This window comes from Hesperophylax consimilis, chromosome 12 (genome assembly GCF_061612785.1).
Source record: "Hesperophylax consimilis isolate HC1 chromosome 12, BYU_Hcon_1.0, whole genome shotgun sequence".
Taxonomy (NCBI): domain Eukaryota; kingdom Metazoa; phylum Arthropoda; class Insecta; order Trichoptera; family Limnephilidae; genus Hesperophylax; species Hesperophylax consimilis.
In genome coordinates this window covers 37,135,663-37,147,115 of record NC_142847.1, presented here as the reverse complement: position 1 = coordinate 37,147,115, position 11,453 = coordinate 37,135,663, and positions in this window count along the sequence as shown.

Here is an 11,453-nt window from a genome sequence, read left to right as displayed (position 1 = left end):
ATACGGAATTCATAAAATATATTTAATTAAATATAACTTATTCAAACATCACTCTTTTCATTCATTTTGAATCGGGATAACGCAGCGGGTTACAGCTAGCCGCCGGGAGAATTCATCTGTCTGGCATTCCTATTCTATGAAGTGAGATTTTCATTTTTCATAAGTTTGGCGGGGACGGAGTGTACGAATTTTCCGTAGGCTGTCCTATCTTACCAAAGCGACAAAAGCGAAGGGAACGAAATTTGTAATTTGGCTTGCCTAATAGGGGCTTTTGTGTTAGCAAAGTCGATAACCCTGGATACCGAGATAACGTCTATTTTAGTATAGCAGCGCCGGCTTTTTCCCCTGCTATTGGTGTGGTTGAGTTATTCCCGTAAAAGCACCGGTTTCTGTCGAAGGTGTTGGCGGACCAGCCTTAGATAGTCACCCGGAATAGACCCCTGTTTCGAGTATTTTCAGCTGGTGAGAGGACGCTTTCACTGAGTTCAGATCGAAGGGAACGAAAATTGCTAATGGGCTTTCCTACTTGAGTTAGCTGGTAGACGAAGGAACAAAGCGGATAAGGGCTATGCTATTCTTGGCTGGCGTGTGAGGAGGATTTTCTCGCTGACAGAACGAAGGGATCGTGACGAATATGAAGTTGTTTCGGCGCTTTCTGACGTCCTTCCTGTCAAATTCAATAAGTACTTACCCCACTATAGGAGGAGAAGTCATCCAGAATTAGGTTGGAAATTGACTCCGACTGAAACCGTTTGAGCTGACGGAGATCGGATGATTTCAGATTCACGACCTGATGATTCCAGTATCCCTGATCCTTAGCGCCGGAAGTCGAGGATATCAATTTCTACTATTCTTTGATATTTGAAGCGAACGGAGGGTAACAAACGATAGAGCGAATGACCATGACTTTGAAGTGGGGTAAAATCTCCCGTCTAGGAAACATTCGTTATGTCGGATGGACGCCCTCATCCAAATTAAATATTGACATGACTATTTTGAGTGTGGACGAAAGACTTGAAGTATGTTCTGTATTGTACATATGATAAATATGTGTCATTACCTCTACTGGAACGAGAAGCTGTATAGACTGGAGCCAGGAACTATTTGGAGTAGCGTGACTGCAGAGGCGAAGTCGAACAAACTGAAGCTGAATTCATCATTATCCTTACGAGCGTAAACCAGAGGGGTTTTCACGGGACTCCCGAACTCCTGACGTTGCTGATGCAAACCACTTCAGTATATGTTTATGTTTGAGGTTAGTTAAATTACCTATTGAATGCATCTTTAAAAAAATAGGGTGTGAAGATTTACTAAATAATAATTCCATAATAAACATTTACACCAACTCACTAAAGAAATGTATAACAATAAAGATGGCTACAAAAGAATTGAAAGACAGGATCCTTTCCCAAAAAAAGAAAGCGGGATATTTCTCCGCCAAAGATATAAATCACTCCACCTCGATAAACCCTATCTACATAAATGAAAAGCTGACGCCACAAAACAAGCAATTACTCTGGCTAGCGAGAGCAACAAAGGCGATGGGTTACCAATACGCGTGGACGAAGAACGGGAACGTCCTTCTCCGCAAAAATAAGGATACTCCAATTATATACATCAGAGACGCGAGCGACATACCCCTTCAATAACCTGGACTCCCTCCTGTACCTTCAAAGATGACCTCCGGACTCAACTAAAAATGGCCCCTTCAGAAGAAAACAGCATCCCTGAAACTCTTGAATGTGACAATTTTGAAGATGTAAACACACTTTTCTACGACACATCTTTCAACATACTAAACATGAACATCAGAAGCATTCGAAAAATTTTTGATGATTTCTGTATCCTTTTAAATTCGTTAACCTTCCAAATTGATTTTATTGCACTCACTGAAACACAAATGCGTGAATGTACCCCTTTCAACTTACCAAACTACACTACTTTTTCAATTCCGTCTAGACACACCTCTCACGATGGCATAACCATATTTTACAATATACACACCATATCCAACATTAGCATAGACAACACTCATTTCAAATATGCAAATGCCGTCCATGCAACCTTCTCCTCCAAAGGAAAAAAATACTCAATTTTAACAGCATACCGCTCCCCTTCTTTATCCCCAATTTTGTTTACACAAGAAATCAAAACTTTTATCAACAATAACAGCTCTAATCAATTCGATTTTGCATTTTTTATGGGTGATATTAACATAAATATACAAAACGCTGTATTAAATCCGACCGCAAACGAATATCTAAATGTTCTATACTCCTCAGGATACCTATCATATATAAACAACACTACCAGACCTAATCATCCAAACGATACATGTCTTGACCATATATTTCTAAAAACACACAAAAATTTCCAACATAAATCCGCTACATTAAAAATCGACATAACTGACCACTATCCCACCTTTTACGGCCATCATACACCAAATTTATCCATCTCTGTTGAACCGAAAAACAAAGCAATGATTAAAATCAACTATTCAACTTTAAATAACTTACTGAACGAAGAATCGTGGATCGCTGTCCTATCTAATGACAACCCAAATTTGGCTTTAAATACCTTCTATGAAATACTTCAAAATTATATTTAAAAAAGTCAAGAAACAATAGCACCGCCAAAAAGTAAGCACAAACACATAAAACCGTGGATTACGCGCGGACTAATAATCTCAATACAACACAGAAACAAACTTTTTAAGATCTATAAAAATCACGAAAAATATTGCACATCCAAAAACGAAGCACAGAACCACACCAAACGGAACGAATACATTTTATTTAGAAACTACCTAAACTCAATCATAAAAAAACAAAAACAACAATACTACTCTACACAACTACATAATGCTCATAACGACTCCAAAAAAACATGGCACGTCATAAACGAAATCTCAAACAGGAACCAAAAAGTTCATAAAATTCCTCAAAAAATCATTACTGACAATAACACAACCATCGAAGACGCTGAGAGCATTGCAAACAATTTCAATCACTTCTTTACAAACATCGCCTCAACCCTCATAGATGATAATCCCAGTCTTAGCATTCACTCGAATCAAATTCCTCCCGGCCTTTCAGATTCTAATGTCACTACATATGAACTATCTACATTCAACGAAATAACAGAACTTGAAATCTCAAAACAAATTGACAACCTTAAAGAGAAGTCTGCAAATGGCCCAGATAACATTAGCAATACCACAATTAAATCAATTAAAAAGCATATAATCATTCCAATACATCATATTTTCAACAACTGCATCAGGCATAGCATTTACCCCAATGACTTCAAACTCTCTCACATCATTCCAATACATAAATCCGGATCTCAATTCAAAACAGACAACTACAGACCTATAACTTTAACTTCTCAATTATCCAAAATCTTCGAAAAGTGTTTAAAACGACAAATTATGAACTTTCTAGAATCTAATGATATCCTCTCAGCTAATCAATACGGCTTTAGAACCAAACTGTGCACCGATGACGCTATCTTTAGCTTAACCAAAAGCATATACTCTAACCTTGACTCTAACACTAAAACGCTAACCATTTTCTTGGATTTAAAGAAAGCGTTTGACACAGTCAACCACAGAATTTTATTAAAAAAAATCTCTAAAGTCGGTATTAAAAACAAAAGTTTCATGTTATTAAAAAGCTATATATTGAATCGCCAACAACGCACAAAAATAGGAACAAGCTTAAGTACCTATGACTTGACAAAACATGGTATTCCTCAAGGAACTGTCTTAGGGCCACTACTCTTTCTAATCTACATCAATGACCTATGCAATATTGCAATACCAGGTAAAATTCTCTCTTTTGCCGATGATACTGCAATAACAGTACAAGGTAAAACGTGGGAAGAAACAACCAGGAAAGCCAACAAATGTATTGCAACAGTCAAAGATTGGCTTGATAGAAATCTCCTCAGTCTAAATTTGAATAAAACTATCTTTATTCCCTTTTACAATTCCCAAAAGTCATCCCCTAAAAATAATCTTAATCTGAAGTTCCACAACCCTAATTGTAACTTTGCGACATGCTTAAACTGCGAAGACGTGAAATTCGGACAATATATCAAGTATTTAGGAGTTACTATAGACTGCCAACTCAAATGGACTTACCATATAGAAAAGACGGTCAATAAACTGAGATACCTAAGTTACATTTTCAAACGAATGAGCAACATTGTCAATATAAGAACCATGAAACTTGTTTATGACGCGTTAGTGCTTTCATCTATTTCCTATGGAATAATTGCCTGGGGAGGAACTTACAATAATCACGTAAAACCCTTAGAAATCGCTCAGAAATCCATCATTAAAATAATGTACCAAAGGACCAAGACATATCCCACCAACCAGTTATTTCAAGAAACAGAAATCATGGAACTAAGACGGATCTATTGTATTCAATGTCTCAAATTTATATTTACGCGTCCTATCAATTTCACCAAAAACACAAATCGCTCGAGCCAGAGACATACCACATGCGTGTTCACAGTCCCTCACTGCAAAACTAGGCTGGGCCAAAGGCACATCAACTATATTGCCCCAAAATTGTTCAATTCTTTACCCAATTCCATCAACATGTCTCAAAACCTGAACTTATATAAGAAAAATGTTAAAAGTTGGATAAGAAATAATTTCGAAGCGAGTAACTTTTTTCTATAATTTAAGCCATCTGTTTCTAAATAACTAAACTACCACATGTCTCTCTGTAAATTAAAGATTAATTTCTTTAAATCAAAGAAATATATACATGCATCTATGTTTTATGTGTGTGTGTGGGTGTGTGTGTGTGTGCGTGAGTGTGTGTGCGTGTGTCTGTGTGTGCGTGTGTCTGTGTGTGCGTGTGTCTGTGTGTGCGTGTATCTGTGTGTGTATGTGTGTGTGTGTGTGTGTGTGTGTGTGTGTGTGTGTGTATATGTTTGTAAATTTAAAAAAAAAAAAAGAAAAAATAGAAACTTCTCTAAAAAAAAAAACCAATCACATTGATCTCTATAGATACATTTAACAAGTTTAAAAAAAACTATATTTTAAACACCACTGTTTTATCCTTACACTATAATACCCACGCTCAGGCTTCGCCTTTGTGGGATTTTTTTGTTACTCTTTCATTCTATATTACTATGTATGTACCTGAATTGTATATGTATCAAAAATTTTGTTAATAAAAAAAAAAAAAAAAAAAAAAAAAAAAAAAAAGTAGAGTGGACTCCTAATTTTCGGCATGCTGGCGAAGCTCAACTCATCATCGATTTGGGGGAGGTTGACGCGACCTAAACCTCGCGCTACCCACGTGGCCCAAATGGTTCCTGACACCAGGCTATCATGCCACCAGACCGGAGCAGCTCCTTGTACCTAACGGTATAAGATGAATCTTCATCATTCATCATCAACATCAACATCAACAGCTACCACCAAGGACCCACATTCCACCTTCATCACCCTCCGGCAGGAGGCAAAACATGTCATTATCTCATCTGTCGCTGAGCGATATTCAATTCATTTCTGGAGGTGTTGGGATTGGACCATCAACTTGGCTGCTCTCGAGCTGGTCACGTTGATGGATGGGATTTGGACGGAGACCAATCGAAAGCAACACATGTTTTGTCTCTAGCTATTCCCGAAAATACCTACTCATAGAAATAACTCACAAAACTAACAATCCATAGTCAAATCATTAACTTAGAATCTTGTGCATCTTGAATTGAATTGTCTATAGTGAATTTCATGTACTTAATTTGTAATTAATTGTCTCATTATATTAGCACATTATCAACTGCAGCAACCGGAAACGTTTGGGCGAGCAAACAAGGTAGGAAAAGGTAGTTAAAATCAGGGTAGTCGGTCATTGTCTTATTTTCAAACCATACAGAATGTAACACGCCTCATCTAAAAAGAACCAAAGTTACCACAACCAATTAAAAGGATCCTTCAATGAATTAATCCCTGTCGAAACAAAAAATTGACACAACGTGACATATTAATTCGTTAAGATTGAAGGGTTGATAAACCGCGAGAAGTTGCAAATCAAACGTATAACAAAAGATTAATCCGTTAACGAGAATGCAGAGGAGGCGGGAAAACATTACAATAGTAGAATGTTATGTGTAGCCTGGAATAGTGTAATTGATTTCACCTGCAGAGTGTGTCTCTGTTAAGACAATCAGGACCGTGAAAAAATTTAATTCTTTTAATTTTATAACTAATTCATCCATGTTTCGTTCTAAACTTCTAATATTTACATGAAATAGGGTAAATCCTTTTTCAGTGCAAATTAAGTTAAAATCTTTAATAGATTGACATAAATTTTCTTCAATATACATTTTTTTTATCTAATGCGTTACCTTTGATTATATAAATGTCTAGATTGAGCGTTCGAGCGACGAAACGCCAAAAAAAATATCGGCCAACTGGTGGCTGATAAGCTCGTTCAGTCCGCTCAGTTGCGAAACTATCGCTGTGCGGTAAACACGTGTTGTGTGACATTTGAAAATGACGATTTGCGCTATAACAGTGTGCAGAAATTACAAAGGACGATTGAAAATAACTAAAAATGTTACCTATCATAGGTAAGTTACCTTTTTAAAGCCATATAATAACCATTTAGTTAAAGAAACAATTCAGTTTTAAAAGTGTAATTTAGTCTTGACAACGCCATATTTTGACGCATTGTTTACAGGGTTGCCTGTTCTTCAAATTAAAATACCCACATAAGGTAAAAATTGCAAGGCGCAAATGACGCCGTTCTATTTATAAAGAACATTAACTTTAAATTCAGTAAATTTAAATGATTCATCTCTTTAAGAAATATAAGAATCTAGTAAATAAAAAAATTTCCCATGAGTGCGTTGTTAATTTTAAAATAGGTTTTAATAATTACCCAAAGTACACTTTATATAATAATATTATAAATGTGAAGGTTTGTCTTTGTGTTTAAGTGTTTGTAAATTCTTCGCGTTGACACTATATTTAAAAAAGTTATGAATTCGAAATTCGTTTATCTATTAAAATTACAAAAAAATGTGACAGGTTTGTTTGGTGAAGTATCAAGTAAACTTTTAATTTTATTCATGCATATTTTACAGAATACCTAATGATCCTATATTAAGAAGTAAGTGGATAGAAATAATAAGAAAAAGCCGCGGAGAGGATGTCTGGCAACCAGCTAAAACATCTGTTATTTGCTCTGATCATTTCCTTGCCAAAGACCTGTATTTTGTCAACAATCAAAAGCGTCGAAGGTTGAAAAGGAAGCGTATTTCTTGTTTATTTGTTAAAAATAATCAAATAAAAATAAATCTCTTTTAACAATGATTTTCTTTTCATTTATATCATTATATTTATGTAGAAAACTATCTTACTTAAATGTATTCAAAATTAAATGAATTATAGGTCCCGCAAAATCGAAACATATTTTTTCCCAACTTTTTCGGGAAATACTAGGGAGCTGGTATCACTCAATACGCCTACAGTGACGTTAAGCGCTTACGTCAACGATATAAGTTGCGTATACTTGTGTGCGTGACACGCACACAAGTATTTCAAATCTGGCCTGTTCTTTCTGTCGGGATAACAGTGCGACACTCTATCTAGACATTTATATAATCAAAGTGCGTTACATAAAAAATCATTCATTTTTTAAGTTTTAGATTAGAGTTTAAAGAAATGAAATTTACCGTATTATTCATAGTCGATGCGCTCTCTAGCTAGTTGAAGCATTTTTTGCCGATAGAGACATTTCATGCTATCAACTCTGTGTTCTGTAGAATAATTCATATTATATCTTTTGTTTTGAACACAGCAATTGTTGCATGTTGGAGGTTGTTCTTTATTTTCACATTTAGACAGAATGTGCTCCTTTGTGCAATGAGGGCAAATGGGGGGCTGCGTCCTGGCGAGACATCTTTGCGCTGTGTGGCCGAACTTAAGGCAGTGGTAGCATTGAATAAGCGGGTAACAGTCTTCTATGTATACTCTTTGGAATTTGATGTTTATTTTGTTTTTTTCTAGTAGCGGTTTTCTTAATTTACCGGTTGTTTCAATAATGTAGTTAGTGGTGTCGTTTTCTTTTCTTTCATTGTATTTGTTTTTTAATTACTTGATAAGCTTGATGTTGTTTTTGTCTTCCAGGGTTAATCCTTCATTATGTTGTACAATCCCATCTATAATTTCCTCTTCAGTCAATTGGCATTGCAGCCTTTTCAACATTAAACACGGTTTCTTGTTTTTTATTTCTTCGGCCAATATTTCTTTTCCAATTACCTTATTAATTTCTTCGGTTAATTTTTCTGCATCTTCTTTTTTTGAAATGAGATCAGTAATTTTTGCTCTCCGATTTTTTTTACTCCATTTACTCCAACTTTTATTTTATTTAAATTAGTGTATTTTTGAATTTTTATTTTTATATCTTCGGCCTTCAAGGTGTTTTTAGATGTAATTATGATGGCGTGCTTCTGTTCTGGGATGTGTGCACCTGTATTCACAAAGTTTTTATTGTCACCTAATACATTTGCATATGTCCTTTTGTTATTATTATGAATTTCTTCTAGTTTCTGTGCGTAGTGATGATTGTTTTTAATTTTAGTTTCTTGTAATTCTATAATCTTTTTTTGTAGGTTTATTAGTTCATGTTGAATTTTTTCTTCCAGTGATATAATGTTCTGTTCCAGTGTTAATTTTATTTTTGAGTCCTTCACTGAAGTGATCTTGTTTATTAAATTTTTAATGTTTTTAATAATTTCTTGAGTTTCCATATTGGATGGAATGGAGCGCCCAGGTGGGCGAGTTATTAATGTAAACTATATTACTTGATTTACTTGTCACAAAATTACGCGACTGTACTCCTTCGATGCGGAGCGAGAATTTTGAGATGATTTTGAGATGATTTTCGAGAATTTCTTAACTCTGTCGTTAAGATTCTGACTATAGGGTATTGTCTTTTCTTAAGCTTACAGAAAACTTTTTTTTTACGGGCTACTAGAGCTCTGTACAAAGCGCAATTCAAATAAGTTTTATCATTATTATTTATGGTAACACTTGTCGGACTCTGTTTCTAGTTCTCACATCTCTCGCTCTCGTCTCTCTTTCTAGTAACTTCCTTTAAACAAACAGTCGCAAATTATCACAGATGCAAAGCGCATGAAACTCAAAATTACTTCCGCGCATCGTTTTATTGATGCTACACTTATTTACAAAAAAATGCCCAACGCAAATAAATATTTATCGTGTCCTGTGTTTGTGAACCAAAATAGTTATACAATAATGTCACCGTCTTATTGTGTTGACGTAAAGTACCATTTGTGGATTAATTATTCTTAAATAATGGATAAAATGTTTCGATTAGAGAATTTTGTGGAATATCAACAAAATATTCAGAAAAAAAGTGTGGTGAAAAGCCTCTTATTTTGAAGTTATCTACGAATAAAACCGCACATTTATTTAAAACATACGGATATTCATATTATTCTTAGTATTTATTTTTTTATATTTATGAACTCCACTATACAGATATTAAAGTAGGTACCCGTTGTATTATTTCTAAAACTTTTTAATATATGTTATTGTAATGTTTTAAAAATCCTTAAAAAATGAAATAAAAAAGTAATAAATTTAACTCTTTCAAAACAAAGTGTTTAATTCAAGTAAAAGCCTGATTCCTACAACTGAAACTGCAAGCCGAATTCTTTTCGCGGCTGACAAGTCTAAATTCTGAATCTCTTCAAGGATTATTCACGCTTAAATGAGCAAGTGGGTTCACTAACGTTCACATGGTCGTGGGAAGCTCCGCAGAGAGCTTTAAAAGCTCCCAAAGTCTGCGAACAATGCGGTTACCGTTGATTTAGAATACGTTAGATTATCCTCTTTCTGAAACTCCAATAATTGCATTATCCTGTGAGAGATACGATTTCGTTGAGAATATCTACAATTTAAGGGATTCAAGTATGAAATTTTATTACATTTAGTTACTGTGTAAGTACCAAATAACCAGTTTTCCAGGTAAAAATTAAGAATGGGATGATCGTTATACTAATTTTCTGTGTCAAGGATGACAAGATGAACCTGGTGAGAAAAAATTACACTATTCTGCCCTTTTAATCAAGAGGGAGGACGACTTTTGTAAAATATTAATGAGAATATTGTCCATTTGATTATTATTATATACTTCCCTCCCTACTCCCCAATCCTGCCTGTCTTAAAAACATTTTTCTTCGGTGTAAGACTAGCATTCAGAATTTAAACGTTGCTTGAAATGGCTTATGCCTTATATGATGACCAGATCTGAAAAGCCAGGTACTTCCTTACCTTTCTCTCTCCGCCACATTTAGCTTCACAACGAACCCTAATTAGGTATACCATAGTCTCACTAGTAATATAGAGCGATATTCACATCATTTTGATTATATTTAATTTTTATCTAAATTATATAAATGCATTAATTGATTTACCTTAATCACACGGAAATAAATATTTAATGATGATATGCACATAGTTTCTTTCTGATTTTGGTTAAGGTTAGGTTTAGGTAGATAACTATACTTCGTTATCTTTAAACTTTAATACATGGCTAATGTAACTATGCACATAATCTATTCCGTAAGTTGATAATTTGCCATTCAAAACTCCTAAAATCAATTCTCATAATCCTCTCAATGGAAATCAAAATACACCGTAGGTATTAATGCTTACAATCTCAGGGATAATTTTGAACTTGTGGAAGTGGAAAAGGTTTATGAATAGAATGTGTACGTGGTTGCATTATCCTCGTCAGGTGAGTCCACATGATGCTAGAAATAAAAAGGTTAATAAGTATTTCATTAATCCATATTTTTATCCTTGTTTTCTATTATTTCTTAATATGTCGTAGGTTCGCTTGGTTTAATTCGAATTCAATATAGTCCATTATATTAACACACATTTTTGTATTTTATAACATTGTAAAATGGGAGCCCCTTAGCACGGGTAAACTTAGTGAGGCTCTAATAACCAATTTTTTTTTTAAATACTACTATTTTGCTTCAATATTGTATCAATAAAAAAAAAATACATTACATTATTTGTGGGCATTCGGAAGATTAATTCGAACATTAAATGTGTGGAAAAAATATTATTTGTACTTAAAAATATTTATAATGCTTTACAGTGATTTATTTTTTGGGTATTATACTCCTTATATAGCCAACGTTTCGGACAGCATTACAGTGTTCATTACAAAGGCAGATGTGTGATGATGGACACTGTAATTCTGTCCAAAACGTTGGCTAAAGATGGAGTTAGCGCATCACGGCATCATAATACCCCAAAGCTAAATCACTTTTATACTTATAATCTCATATCATTTCAAATATAATGTTTAAAAAAGGTTCATTCCCACAGAATTTGTACGGGACGCGTTTGCCTGCAAATGAAAACACTGTAAATAATA